Genomic DNA, 19,633 nt, shown 5'->3' with positions numbered 1-19,633 from the left:
GAAAGATCCCCCTTTTCATTTGTAAGACTATCAATTTGATTTTCCTCTTTCTTTTTTTTGATCAAATTTACCAAAGGTTTATCTATTTTATTGGCTTTTTCATAAAACCAACTCTTGGTTTTATTTATTAATTCAATAGTTTTTTTACTTTCAATTTTATTGATTTCTCCTTTTAATTTTTGTATTTCGAGTTTAATTTTTGGTTGGGGGTTTATAATTTGGTCTTTTTCTAGCCTTTTAAGTTGTAAGCCCAATTCGTTAATCTTCTCTTTCTCAATTTTCTTCAAATAAGCCTCTAAAGATATAAAATTTCCCCTTATTACTGCTTTAGCTGCATCCCAAAGATTTTGATATGATGTCTCATCATTATCATTATCTTGGGTGAAATTGTTAATTGTTTCTATAATTTGCTCTTTCACCCAGTCATTCTTTAAGATGAGATTATTCAGTTTCCAATTACTTTTTGGTCTATTTACCCCTAACTTTTTACTGAATGTAGCTTTTATTGCATTGTGATCTGAGAAGAAGGCATTTATTATTTCTGCCTTCCTACATTTAATTTTGAGATCTTTATGTCCTAATATATGGTCAATTTTTGTATAGGATCCATGAACTGCTGAGAAGAAAGTATATTCCTTCCTATTGCCATTCAGTTTTCTCCAAAGGTCTATCATACCTAGTTTTTCTAATGTTCTATTTACTTTTTTAATTTCTTTCTTGTTTGTTTTGTGGTTTGATTTGTCTAAATCTGAGAGTGCAAGGTTGAGATCTCCCACTATTATAGTTTTACTGTCTATTTCTTCTTGCAGTTCTCTTAACTTTTCCTTTAGAAAGTTAGATGCTATACCACTTGGTGCATATATGTTTAGTATTGATATGGCTTCATTATTTATGCTACCTTTCAGCAGGATATAGTTTCCTTCCTTATCTTTTTTAACGAGATCTACTTCTGCTTTTGCTTGATCTGAGATAAGGATAGCTACCCCTGCTTTTTTGGCTTTACCTGAAGCATAATAAGCTCTGTTCCAACCTTTTACCTTTACTCTGTATGTATCTCCCTGCTTTAAGTGTGTTTCCTGTAGACAACATATTGTAGGGTTCTGCTTTTTGATCCAATCTGCTATCCGTCTCCGTTTGATGGGATCGTTCATCCCATTTACATTTACAGTTAAAATTACTAATTCTGTATTTCCTGCCATCGTATTATCCCCAGATTATACTTTTTTCCCTTGACCCCCCTGATCCCCCTCCCCGATATTTAATTTACAGACCCCCCTTGTGACGCGCAACCCTCCCTCTTTTTTTTTTTTTTTTTTTTAGGATCCCTCCCCCCTCCCTCCAAGACCCTTCACTTATTCTCCTTTTCCTTTCCCCTTTTCCTCTCCCCCCTTTTAATGAGGTGAGAGAAAATTCTCTGAAAAACAAATATGTTAATTATTTACTCTTTGAGCCTCTTCTGATGAGAGTAAGATTCACACAATGATTCTCCCCCTCACTAAGTTCCCTCAGATATGGTGTATTTTCTATGTCTCTTCCTGGGATGTAGTTTCCCTCTTTTTATCACTCCTTCCCCTTTTTCTGAACCGACCTCCTTCCCTTTACCACACCCCCCTTTTTTTCTTTTATATCAGTAAAATCAAATTATCCTTGAGTATTTTTTATATACCCACAACAAAGTTACAGTTCTCAAGGGTTCTGTGTACCTTTTTCTGTTTCTCTTCAGTCTTGTGGATGTAGATCAAATTTTTTGTTTAAGTCTGGTTTTTTTCTTAGAAACATATAGAATTCCTCTGTTTCATTGAATGACCATCTTCTTCCATGGAAAAAGATGCTAAACTTAGCTGGGTAGTTCATTCTTGGTTGCAGTCCTTGATCTTTTGCCTTTCGGAATATCAGGTTCCAGGCCCTTCTATCTTTTAATGTGGAGGCAGCCAGATCTTGGGTGACCCTTATTGTGGCACCTTGGTATTTAAATTGTTTTTTTCTAGCTGCTTGCAGGATTTTCTCCTTTGTGTGGTAATTCTGCAGCTTAGCCACAATATTCCGTGGTGTTCTTTTTTTAGGGTCTATTTCAGAAGGAGTTCGATGAATTCTTTCCACATCTACTTTCCCTTCTGTTTCTATTATCTCTGGACAGTTCTCTTTGATAATTTCCTGTAAAATAGAATCTAGGCTCTTTTTTTGGTCATAGTTTTCTGGAAGTCCAATAATCCGCAGATTCTCTCTCCTAGATCTATTTTCCAGGTCTATAGATTTTCCCAGTAAGTATTTGACGTTGTTCTCCAGCTTCTCATTTTTTTTGTTTTGTTTGACTGATTCTTGGGTTCTCTGTGAATCATTCATTTCTATTTGTTCCATCCTGACTTTTAAGGAGTTATTTTCTTCTTTCACAGTTTTTAGTTCTTTTTGTAAATGCCCAATTTCGTTTTTAAATGAATTATTTTGCTCTATTGAGTTTTTTTCCATTTCCCTAATTTTTTTTTTTTGAGAATTATTTTCTTTTTCCAATTCAGAAATTCTATTTTCTTGAGACTTTTTTATCTTTTCCAATTCAGATATCCTACTTTCCTGTGTTTTTTTAACCTTTTCTAATTCACTAATTTTGTTTCCCTGCATCTCCTGTGAATTCTTTATTTTTTCCAACTCCAATTTCAGGACATTGTTATTCTCTATCATAACTTCCCTTTCCTTGCCCCATTTTTCTTCGATCTCCCTCAATTTCTTAAGAGCTTCTTCTAGGAGAGAGTTATGTGATGGGGGGCAGGAATCGTTCCCCTTTAGGTTGTTATCTGATTCTCTGCTGTCAACTTCCTCGGGGTTGGACACCCGCTCTTTCTCTGTATAGAAGGAATCTATGGTTTTTCTAGCTTTTTTGCTCATACTTAAAAAAAAATCTTTTGGGGTCTGTCTCTGGGGTAGGAAATTATTTACTTCTTTACCAGCTTCCTCCCAGACGGGATGGATGCAGCGGCTCCTGAGCCTGAGCTAAGAGAGAGCTCTGGGAGAGAGTTCCCCACCCTCTCCCTGGGAGTGCCTCAGAGGTGATTAGCACTGCTGTGCTTCGAGGGCGTAGAATAGTGAAGACTGCAGGAAGCCCAGGCTATGTGTCCGGGTGGGGAGTGGGTGTCTGCAGCAGGTGACGTAAGAAGCCCCTGCGCTCAAACTGGAAGTGTCTGCCAGAAACCGAGGTCCCTAGTTCAAAGGTTCCGCTTCTCTGGGACTTCCTGGAGCTGAGTTCCACTCCCTCCAGCTAAGTTAGGCAGTGTGTGTTGCCTTGGGCCGTATCCACCCACTTGTCAGTCTCTTAACTATTCTCAGGTGGGAGCTGAGGCCACACCCCCTGCTGAGTCACCCCCAGGATCGGGGAAAATCTAATCTGAGTTTTAAAATATTTTGGCTTTCTCTTCTGAACTGCTAAATAATTAGCAGAGAAGAGCTAACAGCCTGTGCCAGATTCCTTTACCTCAGTGGCTTCTCTGATCCCAGAGCCCCTCCCAGCGCAATGGGCGCAGTGTGCCCCTGCCCCACCGTCTGTGCTGGTCTTTCTTATTCCTCCCCTGAGAACTGACCTTTCCTGTTGAAACTCCAGATTCTCTTCAGCTGGTAAGTCGTGCTTCCAGTCCTTGTGGTATCTATCAGTCCTGAGCTAATTTTGAGACTTAATTTATCTAATTGGTTGTGAGGGAGTGAGGACGTTCACTGAGTCGTGTGTTTCCTCTCCGCCATCTTGGCTCCGCCCCCCCTGTCATAGGGTTTCTGACCCCTCTTGGCTGAAAGTGCTTCTTTCTGCTTTTGAACTATGATCTAGCTGTGGGCATAGATAATGGAATGCCATACTATATCAAGTCCTCCATCCAGTACTAGTAAAGGAGTCCTTTATAATCTCTTGATTATATCTTGCCACGTTTCTTTACCATTTTTTTTTTTGTTTGGGGGAATCTAGGTGATACAGTGGATAGAGCACCAGTCCTAAAGTCAAGAGGACCTGAGTTCAAATCTGACCTCAGACACTTAATACTCCCTAACTGTGTGACCCTGCACAAGTCACTTAACCCCAAATGCCTCAGGAAAAACAAAACAAAACAAAACAAAACAAAAACACATTTCTCTAGCTTGAAAACTCCCAAAACTGCTACTTCTATTACTACTTCCTAGTCCAAACACTGATGTTTCATCTACATAGTCTCAGATATAATTCTCCAGACCCATTCACAGATTGCTTTTTCTTACTTCGCAAAATCTTTTGAGTTAGAAAAATGTCTCACTTTTTATTATTATTATTATTATTATTTTTTTTTGCTCTGCCAACTGAGAATTTGATTTGAGGCATTATTTTATAGTATCTTGGAGGAGAATGTTGGGAGAGTTTAATTGACTACTTCTCTACTCTGACATCTTGATTCTACCTTGACAATAATATTGATAAAAGCATAACATCTCATTTTTTTCACAATTTTTTTCCATTTCACTGTAGTCCAAATCATATTATTTGTACACATGTACTGTAGGCAGCTAGATGAATGGAGTACTGGACTTGGCGTCAAAAGACCTAAGTTCAAATATAGGAGCAGATAGTCACTAGCTGTGTGACCTTGAGCTAGCCACTCTGTTCACCTTAATCCACTGGACAAGAAAACGGAAAATCACTCCAGTATCTTTGACAAGAAAACTCTATAGAGAATTCTAACATGCTATAACATGTTCATTGGACACAATTCCTAAGGAAGGATTGATCTCCAGTTTAGAGGCAGTAAATAGAGTGTTGGGCTTAGAGTCAGGATGCCCTAGTTTCACATTCTGCTCAAATATTAGCTGCGTGACTATAAGCAAGTTACTTAAATTTCTTCAACATTAGTTTCCTCACATGAAAATTTCAGATCATAATGGCACTGAGTGACCTCACAGAATACTTATGAAAGTCAAATAAAGTAACATGGTAGTTATTATTATTAGCTGAACTAATCTTAGTAGAGAAAGGACCACCTCCATTGGAAGCTAGTATTTGGCCCCATTCTCATTCTGAAGTATTTTAATACAACTTTACATTAAAAAAACTTCTTTTTTTTTCTTTTTATTCCTTCATGATTTTTTTCAAGTTTTGTTTTCCTTTCCATAGCTTTTTACATAGTCTGCTTATTACATTATTAGTGACCTTAATTTCAGTCTCTAATAGATTGTCAAGATTTCACTTGAACAGTAGGATGACAAACCGAAAATATTAATTCATCCAAAAATTCATATAAAAATATAACATAGTGGTGATTTGGGCTGGATGCCATAAAGGTGGTAAAGTCATTCAGAGTCTCCTATTTGTGAATAATATTGTTATATTTTCAACAAGACTTAGAACATTACGAGCAGAATTAGGAGATCATTATACACTTCAACAACAATACTATATGAGGATGTATTCCGATGGAAGTAAATATCTTCAACATAGAAAAGAGCTAATCCAACTCAAATTGATCAATGATGGACAGAATCAGCTACACCCAGAAAAGAAACACTGTGAAATGAGTGTAAACTGTTAGCATTTTTTTGTTTTTCTCCCCAGGTTATTTTTACCTTCTGAATCCAATTCTTCCTTTGCAACAACAACAACAACAACAACAACAACAACAACAACAACAAAATTCGGTTCTGCACATATATGTTGTACCTAGGATATACTATAACATATTGAATATATATGGGAATGCCTGCCATGTAGGGGAGGAAATTGAGGGAAGGAGGGGAAAAATTCAGAACAGAAGGGAATACAAGGGACAATGTTGTAAAAAATTAACTATGCATATGTACTGTCAAAAAATATTATAATTATAAAATTAATTTAAAAATTAAAAAAAGACTTAGAACATTGCAAAGCTTCCAAATGTGATCTATAATCACTTAAAAGAGATCAAGTTAACCATCCACATATAAAAATTATATTACAATGTTGATTAAACTATATATGAATAACAATTGATTGTATAACCTGAAATGCTAATCTTAAAGTAGTAGCAGAAATCATGATAAATAATAGTAAACATTTAGTTAATCTCTTTAAAATCTACAAACTCCTTTACAAATATTATCTTATTTTATCTTCACAACAAATCAGGGAACAGGTGGTATTGTTATTCACAAATAAGAAAACTGAAATAGAGAGAATTTTAAGTCATTAGTCTACTGTTTTTTTGTTTGTTTGTTTTTTAGTGTTTGAAATGAGATTTGAACTATACATTGGCTATTTCGGCCCCATGAACAAAACTCCACAATTATGCTTATTTGACAATTGAGGAATCCTTGCCTACAACATCCATATCATCCACAATCCCATACTACCTATTCTCTGACTGCCTTTCCCCAAAGTGGGTATCTCTCTACCCATTCTTTACACCTTGCTTTTATCTATTATCAACTCCCATTAGAATGAAAGCTTCTAGAAAATAGGATCCATTTTTTTCTTGTGTGTGTGTGTGTGTGTGTGTGTGTGTGTGTGTGTGTATCTTTAATAATTAGTAAGTACAATGACTGGCATATACTAAATACTTAATAAGTTATCTTTCCCTCTCTCCTTCCCTTCCTTCCTCTTTCTCTTTCCCTTCCTAACAGGGAATATAATTTTCAAAAACCACATTCTGTAAGAAGAGAAATAGTAACAAAGAAACTAAGCAGTCCCATGTTCAGTGGCCATGATTCCTAGTCACCGAAGCAATTACATTTTTCCTAGATGACAGAATACCTTTTAATAATTTGCTTTCAACAGTGAGCTCATACATACCATGAAGTATTAAAATGAAGTTTGGAATATATTGAGTATTTTTTGCTTTGTGACTAAGTAGAAAGTTTTGCATTTTAGTTGATGGTTGATTATTTTGAGTCTAATATCAGCCAATGTTTAAAAAGATGACAATAAAAATAGTTTAAATCGATTTAAAAAGGTCCCTGATCAAATAAATAGTAATACTAGCAAGTACCATTTGATGGCCAGTTAAACATTTGTATGGAAAATTTCATAATTTTTTGTGAAAGAGTAGAGAAACCTATTCCCAAATTAGTAATCAGATCTCATTCTTAAATTTATTTTCCCAAGAATGGGAATGTACACAAAGGACACGAATGTTGTGCAGAAAAAAGAGGTAGACTTGCAAACTACTACTTCACTATTCTAGTACTACTGCTATTACTACTACTACTACTACTACTACTACTACTACTACTACTACTGCTGCTGCTGCTGCTGCTACTGTTGTTGCTGCTGCTGCCATCTAGTATTTATATAGTGCTTTAAGATTTGCAAAGTACTTTGTTATCCCACTTGATTTCCACAAGAACCCTAAGAAGGAGATGCTATTATTCCCATTTATAGATGAGGAAAATGAGGCCTAAAGGTATTAAATGGCTTAATCAAAGTGACAAAATTTAGAAGTCTCTAGGGCAAAATTTGATCTCAAATTTATCTGACACTCAGATCATCATGATGGTTTTCAGTGTCAGAGTAGTATTCTTTAAAAAAATTAAGTAGGTTAAGAGGATTGCTCCTTACCCCCCGAAACCCCTTACCCCCACTATTTTTTCTTCAAAAAGAACAAAATTTGGTGCTACTTCACCTTAAATTAAGTTAAAATTAATTTCCAAAAAGTCTTGATGGATAAAGTATTTAATTGTAATTTACTAAAGAGGACAGAGTGCCAGATCTAGAAAAAATATTAGGCAATTTGTAGCTATTTGATACTGAGTCAATCATGTAACTCTTCTTTGGTCTAGATAATTCTCAGGAAACTGTTCAATAAGGTAGCTTATAATAAAAGCTGAAGGTGTACTGAAGGAGGATGGCTTTTGAAGTCAGAAAACATGAATTCAAATCTCAAATTTGTCACTTAGAACTCTGTGATTGAGGGGCAGTTACTTTATGTCCCTTGATTTCAGCAACCACATTTGTAAAATGAAGGAAATGAATGAGAAGCTTTCTGAGAATTCTTCTAGTGTAGACCTCTTAAGACTTACCCTAATGTCACAAATGCATTTATATCTTTTATGGTGGAGAGAAATCCCAAATACTTCAGATATTTGCACATACATTTATGTCTGGCATAAATTCTTGCTATTTCCCTAGGGAAATAGAAGATCCTATATTCCCTCATTTTTTATCTCTTTCCTAATAGGCATCCTATTATAGTTCAGAGATTGAACAATTATGAAGAAGTATCCATTTGTGATAATCCCCCAAAAGGCTCATGAATAAGATTCAATTGCTTTAAAAGAACATTAAAATGGAAGTGAAATGGAGTAAATTGCCCTATAGACTTGGAGAACCAAGCTGTGATAACGGCAACCAAGACACCATGAACCCTTGGTTCCTAGGATTTTTCATTCTTCCACTATGAAAGTATTCTTCTGAGAATGACTTTGATAGTGCTAACCTACATTTCATCTCCAAAAGCACTAAGCATTTAAGTGCTGATAAAATTGCTAAGGCACGTCGTTGTTGGCGGATTGTGGCAAGAGTGCTTCAGTAATGACAGGTCCCACCTGAATGCAATTGCTCTAACTAGTGTAAAAGATTTATGTTGATTTATCCAACCTACCTGTCAACTTACCCAGCTGTGCAGAAATTATAATTACACATTTGAAAGATCTAACTTCAAAGCTCTTTGATATTTTCTGAAGGGTATCCTCCCCCTGCCACGTACCATAATTGCCTCAAATCCTTTGTTCATCAGTCCATTAAGCATGTGTGTATTTTGAACAAATACTGTCACATCTGTTTTCTTTCACTTTCCTCCCTTCACGTTTATTGGTAACATCTGGCCTACCTGTAAAGCATATATGCATGTATTTATGCATGCATATGTTCATATAAAATAAATATACACACCATGCATGTATATACATAGATTCTCAATGCATATATGCACATTTATATATGCATATATGCATACATCCTTCATATACATAAACTTATACATGACTATACACACAAATATATGTGTGTTTGTGTGTATATATGTATATACACAGAGAGAGCAAGAACAAGAATGCTATATACATTTAAAATAGAAAAATTGTTTTTCATTGCACTTTGTGCTCGATCATATATGTCTATATATATAGAAAATATGATTAATTCATATATACACCTGTATTAACAGAAAATGTCATATTGATAAAATCCTGTACATAGTTATATGTACATATATAAATGCATACAAGAATATAGTTATTTCTGCACATATATATATACGTATATATATATATATATACTTATATTTATGTACATACATTTCTGTATAGAAATATATATATATATATATATTCATATATACTCAAATATGATTTGGTCTTTTTTGCATGCAATTGTTCAGCAAACTTATGATAAGAAATTTCCTTGACTCCCTATTGGCACTCATTTCGCATCTTAATTTTAGAAATTTCCCCAAGGACACTGAAAAGTTATATAATGTGCTGAGGATTATATAACCATTATATAGTAAAGGCAGGGCTTGAAATCTATATCTTCCTATCCCTAAGGCCTTATTTTTATTCATTTTGCCACTACCCTCCCCAAACACACCAAAAAGGAAAAGCTGCCTAAAAGTTTTATTATCTTTGGATTTTTGTTGACGTAATATTGTTACTATGCAAATATGACAATGTTTTTATATTATTTTATTCCTAAACAAACTTTTCCCCATTCCTTGTGCTAACACTAAATTAATAAAGTATTTTGTTTATATATATATACATACATATATATGTGTATATATATATAAACTGGGTTACTTTATCACTATTCTGTTATTTAAAAGCACTAGATTAAAAATAGTGGAATATACTAGAGGGAACCAAGGACCAGGAGCTTGAAAGTGTGAGTTGCAGAGAGAGGATACCACAGATTTAGAATATAATGTAACCATAGATTTCTTCTAGTTTAACCATGCATAAGTTTAGTGAGAACACTAAGCATCAAAGAAAGAAAATGATGGGTCCACAGTTGCACCTAGAGTAAACAACATAATCAGGAGCTAATTTTTTTTTTTTTGGTCTAACTCTAAATCCAGGGAATGAGACTACTACAAAATTAACTCTGCCACTGAGTTGTTGCTAGTTACTAAAGGGCCAACATTTCCTAATGCTGTTATAAACTTTCATTTTCTTTACTTCATAATGAAGTGATCAATTAGAAGAAATGATCTCCAAGATCCCTTTTAGCACTAATATTCAATGATTCTATCATTTTCCCTTTGGTATAAAGTCAAACTACCAGATTTTTTTTTAATAAAAAGGGGATTACTCATGGAGTTTTGCCAACTTTACAAAAAAACTAAGCAAGCATTACTGACTTTATGATATGCAACTGTCAATGAGACTGAATTACAGAGCTGTTATGATGACCTCAGTGTTGTATGCCTGTGAAACATAAATAATATCCACATCATGCTGGGAAATTGAATCACTTCCATTTTAATTCCTAAGGAAGATAATGAAGATCACCTGAAAGAATAAAAAAACAGACACTGAGATCCTTTCTTGAACTAAACTGTTGAGCATTCAAATCAACCAATCAGCCAAACCTTGAGGATATGAAAATAAACAAAGAAAAAAAAAAGACAATTCTCATCCTCAAAGAGCTTACATTCTATTGGGGAAAATATTAATATATAAGGGAAACTGGGAGCAAGGAGAAAGATGGAGTGTCTGTGCATAGAGGAATGGCGGTAATGTCTAGAGATTTAGATTCAGAGCCAGAAGTGTGAGGCATAGTTGTTTTGGTCTTTCCTCAAAAATAGGAATTCAAAAGTGAAGACACCAATAGAATTAGAGAATCTTAAGTATGGAAGGATTTTTCAAGGTGAGAAACACAGTAAATGAGAATGAGAATATAATCAGTACAGCCTGATACAGCTGAGAGAGGAGAGAGGCTGGATGACTACTCATGAGGGATATTATATAAAGAATTAATCTTTAAGTCTTTAAGGACAGGTTAGACTAGATGGTCTCCAAAGTCCCTTCCGATTATTTTTTATTATGATTCTATTACATATATAGGACTCCGTCTACTTTGACAACAATTATCTAAGTAGCTATTGTATTTTTTTATGAACAGATTAAAAAGATCTTGATAACAATATTGCATGAATAGGAAAGATGTATTTATTATGGTAGAGGGCATTTGTTACAAAGATCTATCTTTTTGCCACATAATACTCTCTATTTTTAAAAAGTGTTCTTTTTAAAATGGGTTAGTGAACTTGGTAATTCAGATGTAGTTTGATTAACTTATTTGATTTCTCTTTCTTGTTTAAGAGTTGGCCTTCCAACTATAGTTCAGGGAGCAATCCTAAGTGAGCAGACTATATTTAGAAGGTTATTTGCTATGGAAAAATAATGATGGGGTGAGATTTCTAGCTTGGTTGTGATATCTCTAACCCATGGGTTGCTTCTATTAGCTTAGTGACTAATTTTGATTAATTCAATAGATTCAAAGATAAACTATACTTATTATATTTTATTGTGGATTTAATTAATTAAGATTCTATGGAAGATAGAAAGGATATATAAGACATTCTCTTTCATCAAAGCTTTTACCTTATATTATGAAGATAAAACATATGTTTTTGTTATTGTTTTGTTTTAAACACACTCACAATGGAAAAAAGCAAAATATTATTTAAATTAATTTGTATCATATAGATAATTCATAACTAACATGTGAATTCTTCATAATTTACTGGTATGTTTAGTCCACTACTTTAACACTAACTGTATAGTTAAATATTTTAGTTGTATAAAAATACAGAATTTTTTATACTCTCAGTGCAAAGAATTATATTTAAGAAAAGTTGTTTTAATAATACAAAAAAGCTATAAAATATTTTTTTTCTCAACTAAGCATTATTGTTTGCAAATTTGCAACTGAACAGATTTTAACAATTGAATCCTTCTGGCTATTTTATCATTCTGTCCTCTCCCACTCTCATTTTCTTATATCTCTCCCCTCAAATATGTCCAATCTCATCCTATTTCTTTCCATTCCTGCTGATAGCTCCAATACATTAAGAGCAGTTATCTTCTAAGGAGTCAAAAGTCCAAATGTAAGGACTACAATCATTCATAGAGTTTCCCTTCATTTGAGAATGTTAAATGGTTCCATCACACAGAGGATCAAACTACCCTTTAGGATGAGTGATTAATAAAAGCTTTACCTAAATCCATAAAGGGAAATTGGAATCAAATCCTAATCCAAACACAAGCCCAGTTTGCAAATTAAAACTCAAATCCTAATCCTACTGAGGTTTTCTGCCCTCCTCCTCCCTTCAAGCATCATTGTTGTTATTTTTTTTAAAACATTAGACTAAAGAAAGATCTTCAAAGGTATTTGCTGGGGCTCTGTATCACTAGGTGTGAAGAGTTTTGAACATTTTTCTTTTACCAAAACAAATACAACATAGAATTCTTTAAAGGAGAAATAGGAATGAATATTCAAGAGGAAACATAGGGAGCTTTTAAATGCATACATCTAGCAAGAATAGGCATAAGGCTTTAAAAAGTTCATTTCAAAAGTTTTGAGCTCAGTAGGGTTTCATGCTTTGAACTGTCACTTTTAGAGATAAACCTTAAACTCTCCTACGTTTTACATAAAATTTCAGGGTAGAACAGTAAGGCTGCCTGGCACATGAATGAGCCCAGTCATTTGGATTTCTAGCCTTTGTTAAGGGCTTGGGAATACTTAAATAGAACTGATCCAATCACAATAAATCTTGTATGTGGGAATTAGAATCATATATTATAATCACTGTGTCACCACAAAGATGACATTGGTCAAGAAGAGCCTAAGTCTCTTGGTTTGTCTTAATCAGGACACATTCCTTTCAGAAGATGATACTGGATTGATGTATGGGCCATATTTTGAAGAATGGAAAAATAAGGCTTATTGCTTTTAGAAGTATGATTTGAACTTATCTGCCCCTGTGTTAATAATAGCTAGCAGCAGAAAATGTACAGATGTACAGGTAGAAGAATGAAATAAAGAGGTCTGAGAGAAAGTAGCTCAGGTTGAACTAGCACTAATGACCTCATATATTTCATTTAGAGCACTTTATAGTTTTTGACATGCTTTTTCATTCATTTTCTCACTGCTTTTTCACTATAGCACTGTGAGATAGGGTAAGGACTATCACTATACAGATAAAGTTCAGGAGAGAGTAACTTAGCTCAAACCCAACTAATGAGTATGAGGTCTGAGATTTCTATAGAGTACAGAGATGGGGGAAATAGAAGACCTGGTTAGCCTCTAGGAGGTGGGGTGCTTAATACAATGATCTTTGTGGCAATGACATGAAGTTTCAATTTGAATGTCTCATAGAGTTATCTGAACTTTGCAAACATTATTAGCTGAAGCAGATTTTATCATCCAGAGTCTGTATTTGAATGGATTTCAGGTTCACTAGGGTTCTAGTGGTAAATATCTGTGTTTAAAAAAAAACCTACAATAACTTGAAAGATTTGGAAGGATTTTGTGGTTATGCAGGCTATGGGGATACAATCTTGAAGACAGTAACTATAGATCTGGGAACATACAAGATGCCCTTCAAAGTTATCTTTATATAAGTGTTGTTGAATTAAGTTAGCCAATAGCACACAGTCTAATATGAAAACAACTTGAGATGTCATGCCAGTGTGCTTTCAGGTTCCAGTCAACATAAAGAATTTCTGAGTTGAAATGCTTTTGGCCTTATGTAATTCTGAGCATTGGAAGTTCTTTAGAAATTGAGTAATATTAACAAATGATAAATGAGTGACTTTAAATGATATGTCAGTCAAATTGACATTTGACTGAAATAGTTTTTATAAAGGTTAAACTTAAATGGCACCTAGCCATTGGGCAAACCAATTCTATTGAGATTTTTCAAGATGGAAGCTCAAAAAGAAGTAGTATATGCATGTGACTTAAAACTGAGAAGATATTGCTGAATGACTGGGATTAGGTACCCAATATGACAGCAAGTACTACAGAATGCTAAACTTAGATTTTTAAAATTAATTCTCCACACAAATGGGACTAAAATTCAGAATCTTCTTGTGTTGTATGTGCCACACGACTCCTTAATGTTTCTCTCCCTGACCTATTAAAACTCTTTGACTAAGAAAACCAGGTCTGAGTCTAGGAGGCTCCTGAAATCTCAGCAAGAAAATTCAAAAACAATGATTTTACTCTGTGAAATATTTCCCCCAGGTGACTGAGAAAATAAAACCATGGAATTAAATTCTCTAAATTTCTGGTGGACATTCAAAGAACTCCAAGATGGATATCTATTCATTTAGAGGTTTCTATTCCAGGTGTGCTGTGGCCATTGAAAACAATGAACAAATAAATATTACACGAGAAGGACAAATTGTTTAATTTCAATGTGCTTGATGTAGCTCTGGATTTCTGGAAAACCACAGCAATGGACTAGTCCAACTATAGCACAAGCTTGATTAGATGGCATGTTTTTTTTGTTTGTTTGTTTGTTTGTTTGTTTTTCAAAAAGAATTGGGCAGGTGATGGAGCTTACAATAGCTAGAATCACTAGCTTTGCCAGGAACAGCAAATGAGCTTCAGGTCACAGCTGCAGATACAAAACCATGGGCTAGTCAGTTTATTTTGCTTAGGTAGTACAGAAAAAAAAAACACATCCAACTTTGAATTCACACCTGACCACACAGCCTGATCACTGTTTCTGGATACAAAGAACTGGAATACACAAAGCAAACATGGTGGCAAGTCCACAAGTAAATCCAGCAGGATTCTAAGAAAGAAATTTCACATGTAAAAAGTACAATACTCTAAAAATATGTACACAATAGCTTGTGTTTATATAGATAGATAGATAGATAGATAGATAGATAGATAGATATAGATTTAGATATAGATATATATATAAAATGAAGGAAAAAAATTAATCATTAAATGCCAATTGGTAATAGCTCTTAAAACAACCCCAGAAAACTTCCAGAATATTCCATACTGCTTGATGCTACATTAATCTGAGCTAGGCTAAATTAAACATAAAAGAGTTCAGCTGTGTTTGTTTTTAATTTGCAAAGGAATTTAGTGTTCCTGGATGTGAGAGAGTAGGAATCTAGGCTTCAATCAATCAGACATAGTTTGGGCAGCTCTGCCAGAAGCACTAATGGGTATGACCTGCTGTTACACCCCACAGGGCCTTTGGCAGGGCCTGAAATGTGGGGAGAGAGCAAAGAATAATAAAATTCAGGCCAGGAAAGAGGTGGGGAATTTGAAATTCAAAATCCTTAGCAATGATAGGTTGACTCAATCTGTGGATCCAGTGAAGGTTCCAAGATTTAACACGAGAGACAAGTCAAAAGTATTTCTGACAATAAGATTTTATGATTTCTTGAGAGAAGATGACAATTACAGGATACATGGACTGCTCAGATGTAGCACCTAAGTGGCATGTATTGTATAACTCAGTTCTGCTTGCCATATTTTAAGGAAGATAAAGATAAACTGAGATGCATCTAGAAGAGAATAATAAGGATGGAGAGGACTAGACACTATGCTAGATGAAGGTACTAGAGGTGTTTAGATGAAGAAAAGGAAACTGAGAATGGGAAAGGAATATCTCTTTAAGTAACTAAAGGGTTGTCATATGAAAGAAGGATGAAAGTTATTCTGCTTGACTCCAGGTAACATAACTAAGAATAATCAATCAATAAAATAAATAAATAAATAAAGTACCTACTGTGTGTCAGTGCTCTTTAGTAAGGGATTCAAGGCTAGGAAGAAAATTGGTGATATTTATATAAAGATAAACTTTAGATGCAGGTAGGTGGCACAGTGGTTAGAGTGCCAACCCTGAATTCAGGAGGACCCCAGTTCAAATGTGACCTCAGACATTTAACACTTCCCAGTTGTGTGACCCTAAGCAAGTCACTTAACCACAATTGCCCCAGGGGGAAAAAAGAAAATAACTTTATTTTAATGTAAATAAAATAATAAACATGAATAATTACCTTTGCTTAATTGGCTTCTTTGGGTAGTAGGGAATCCCTTTTACTTGAAGGCTTCAATTATGATTTAGAATAGGTAACATCTGGTCAGGGAATTTTGTGAGTGGAATTTTTGATAAAATATGGTAGGATAAGTTAGACTTTTGGGTCACTTCTGACTCAGATATTGTGTGATTCTGAATTAATTCTATCTCTTGTTCCACTCGAAAATCTATTTATGGCATTGTGTAAACTTTTATAGCAGCCCATTTGAAAGTACACAATACACATGGACATTTATATAATATGCAATTAGTTCAAGGATTTGCAATACCAGTAGAATGAGTATTATCCTGCATTGAAGCATATAGTTGGTCCTGAACATATTGACAGATCACTTTCAAGTTTAGTGGTATTCAAATACATTCAGAGAATTATATAATCTTAGGGTACAAAGAAGCATCTGAAACTAGGTAGTCTAAACCTGTACTACCTCTACAAACATGATGTAAATGATCAAGGCTTTACTTGAAAACATAAAGTGCAAGAGAAATTCTTCATCCATTCTGGATATTTTCACTACTTGGGATGTTTGTTTTCAGTTTCCATAATATTAAGTCTAAATTTGCTTCTTTGCCACTTCTATTCATAGCCCAAAATGTTGTACCCTGATGTTAAGCAGAATAAATCAGATTGCTTCTCAAGATGATAGTACCTCTCAAGATCCCTACTTCCTTTAGTTCTCACCATTACAGACTAAAAAATCCTAGTTTCTTGAACCAGATGACCTTTCCTTGAGACTCTTTCATTATCCTGATTATCCTCTGGGTACTGTTTAGTTATTGTATTTCATAAATTGTAATGACTAGAGAATACATGGTTTGACCATCAAGAGTAAAGAGTTATTTCTATCTCTCTATCCCTGTGTACTATGCCAATAGTAAATTAGCCTAATAGTCATTAGATTTCTTAAATGTCTTATTTGATAGTTTACATATTTTGCCATTTTGGCTACTGTTGATCCTGCTGTCCATTATAACCCCAGATGTTTTCAAACTGTTCTTTAACCAAGCTTTCTATTTCTTATATTTGGGAAATAGGTTATTGAACCTAGGTTAAAGAAAATTCAATCCTATTGTATTAAATTTAATTAGCTTTGGCTCAAATCTTTTTTGACACTTATAAATTTGAAAAGAATGCCTCCATTGGCTTCACTAGTAAAATTAGCAATGGGCACAAAATTACGGGCCCCAAATTTGAGAACTCTTTTTTCAGTTGACATCAAATAAAGAATTGTTTTTCTGTATATGTTAATTCAACTGTTTCTTTACTTCCTTTAATTTTTCAATCCCTATACTTTTCTCACAAGAATAGAACAGCCTTGGCAAATAGTTGCAAAATTCCATTACTTTTAAAAATATTACTTGATTCATAATTTTATAAGTATTTAAACAACAAATTAAATTGACATTGTCAGATCTCAGTGAGTCCGTGTTGACTTTTTGTACTACTACTTACTTTATTGAATGTTCATTAGTTATTCTTTTAATAACATTTAAACTTTTCCTCTTCCTCCCCCTTTTTCTCCTTCTCTTCCTCTTCTTCCTTCATCTTCCTTTTCCTCCTCCTTCTTCTGATCATTCAAGATGGGGTTTTCTTAGCAAGGATACTGGAGTAATTTTCTATTTTCTTTTACAGTTCATTTTACAGATGAGGAAACTGAGGCACACAGTGTTAAGTAACTTTCTAAGGCTCATAAATTCTTTGATACCAGATTTGAATTCAGAAAAATCAGTCTACAAGTCTCTCCCTCTACCAAGTCTGCTACTTAACTTACATTAGTAAATGCTTACTAAATGTTTATTGATTTGAATTGAATTAAGCTTTTCTCAGGAATGAAAATGAAGTACTCTGTATTAGAGTTTACTAAGTTTATTATATTCTTCTCCCCTTTTAAATTTGGGGATACTTATTCTTTAGAGCTGGGATACTTCTCTTATTTTCTACCACATGAAGATGATGATAGCAGTCAGAATTTATATAAATGTTAAAGGATAGAAAAGTAGTTTAACATATTCATAATAACTTATTTAGCTATTTTCCAACTTATGGGCATTTATTCAGTTTCCATTTTCCTGAAACCAAAAAAAAAAGGCTGCTATAAACTTTTTTGTGATACAGACCCAGTAGAGACACTGCTGGATCAAAGGAAATGCACAATTTGATAACTATTTGAACATAGTTCCATATTGCTTTCCATAATGGTTGGATAAGTTCACAACTCTATCAACAATTGATTGGTGTCCTCTTCTCCAACATTTATCATTTTTTTTCCTGTGATATTAGTCAATCTGAGAGGGGTGTAGTGGTACCTCAGAGATGTCTTGATTTGCATTTCTCTGATCAACAGTTACTTACAGCATTTTTTCAAATGATTAAATGTGGTTTTAATTTCTTCATCTGAAAATTGTCTGTTCATATCATTTAACCAATTATCAATTAACAAAAGGCTTGAATTATTATAAACGTGAGTTAATTCTCTGTATATTTTCAAAATGAAGTATTTGTCATGACATTTGGATGTAAATTCCCCAATGTATTGTTTTCCTTCTAATCTTGTATGCACTGATTTTATTTGTACAAAACATTTTAATGAAATATTTTGCATTCCATAATGTATTCCCCATTCTTCTTTGGCCACAAAATCCTTTCTTCTCCATAACACTGAGAGAATGACTATCCTTTGTTCTAATTTGCTCATAGTATCACTCTTTATGTTTAATTTATGAGCCCATTTTGACCTTATTTTGGTATTGGGTAATAAGTGTGGGACAATGCCTAGTTTCTGCCATACTAATTTCCCCTTTACAAGCAATTTTTGTCAATTTTTGTCAAACAGTTAATTCTTATCATAGAAACTGGGGTCTTTAGGTATATCAAAGTCTGGATTACTATTAACAGTGACTATTGTGTCTTGTGAATCTAAAGTATTCCAATGATCATATACTCTATTTCTTAACCAATACCAAGTGGTTTTGATGACCACTGCTTTATAATATAGTTTTAGGTCTGGCACAGCTAGTTATACCACCTTCATTTGCAATTTTCTTCAGAAATTTCCTTGACATTCTTGATGTTTTGTTCTTCCAAATGAACTTTTTCTCTAGGTCTGTAAACTAATTTCTTGGAAGTTTGATTGATATGGCACAAAATAAGTATATTAATTTAGTCAGTATTGTCATTTTTATTAGATTAGCTCAGTCTACCTATGAGCACTTGATATTTTTCCAGTTGGTTAGATCTGACTTCATTAGTGTGGAAAGTGTTTTGTAATTGTGTTCATATAGTTCCTGACTTTGCCTTGTTAGGTAAACTCCCAAATATTATATATTATCTACAGTTATGTTAATTGGAATTTCTCTTTGTAGCACTTGTTGTTGAACTTTGTTGGTAATATGCAGAAATGCTGATGATTTATATGGATTTATTTTGTTTTCTGCAACTTTGCTAAAGTTTTGAATTGTTTTTAGTAGTTTTTCAGTTGATTTTCCAGGATTTTATATCTATACCATCATATAATCTGCTAAGACTAATAATTTGGTTTCCTCATTATTTACTTTAATCCTTTTAATTTCTTTTACTTTCTAATACA

The sequence above is a fragment of the Sminthopsis crassicaudata genome, chromosome 4 (assembly GCF_048593235.1).
Source record: "Sminthopsis crassicaudata isolate SCR6 chromosome 4, ASM4859323v1, whole genome shotgun sequence".
NCBI classification, from domain to species: domain Eukaryota; kingdom Metazoa; phylum Chordata; class Mammalia; order Dasyuromorphia; family Dasyuridae; genus Sminthopsis; species Sminthopsis crassicaudata.
This window is presented reverse-complemented; position numbering follows the sequence as displayed.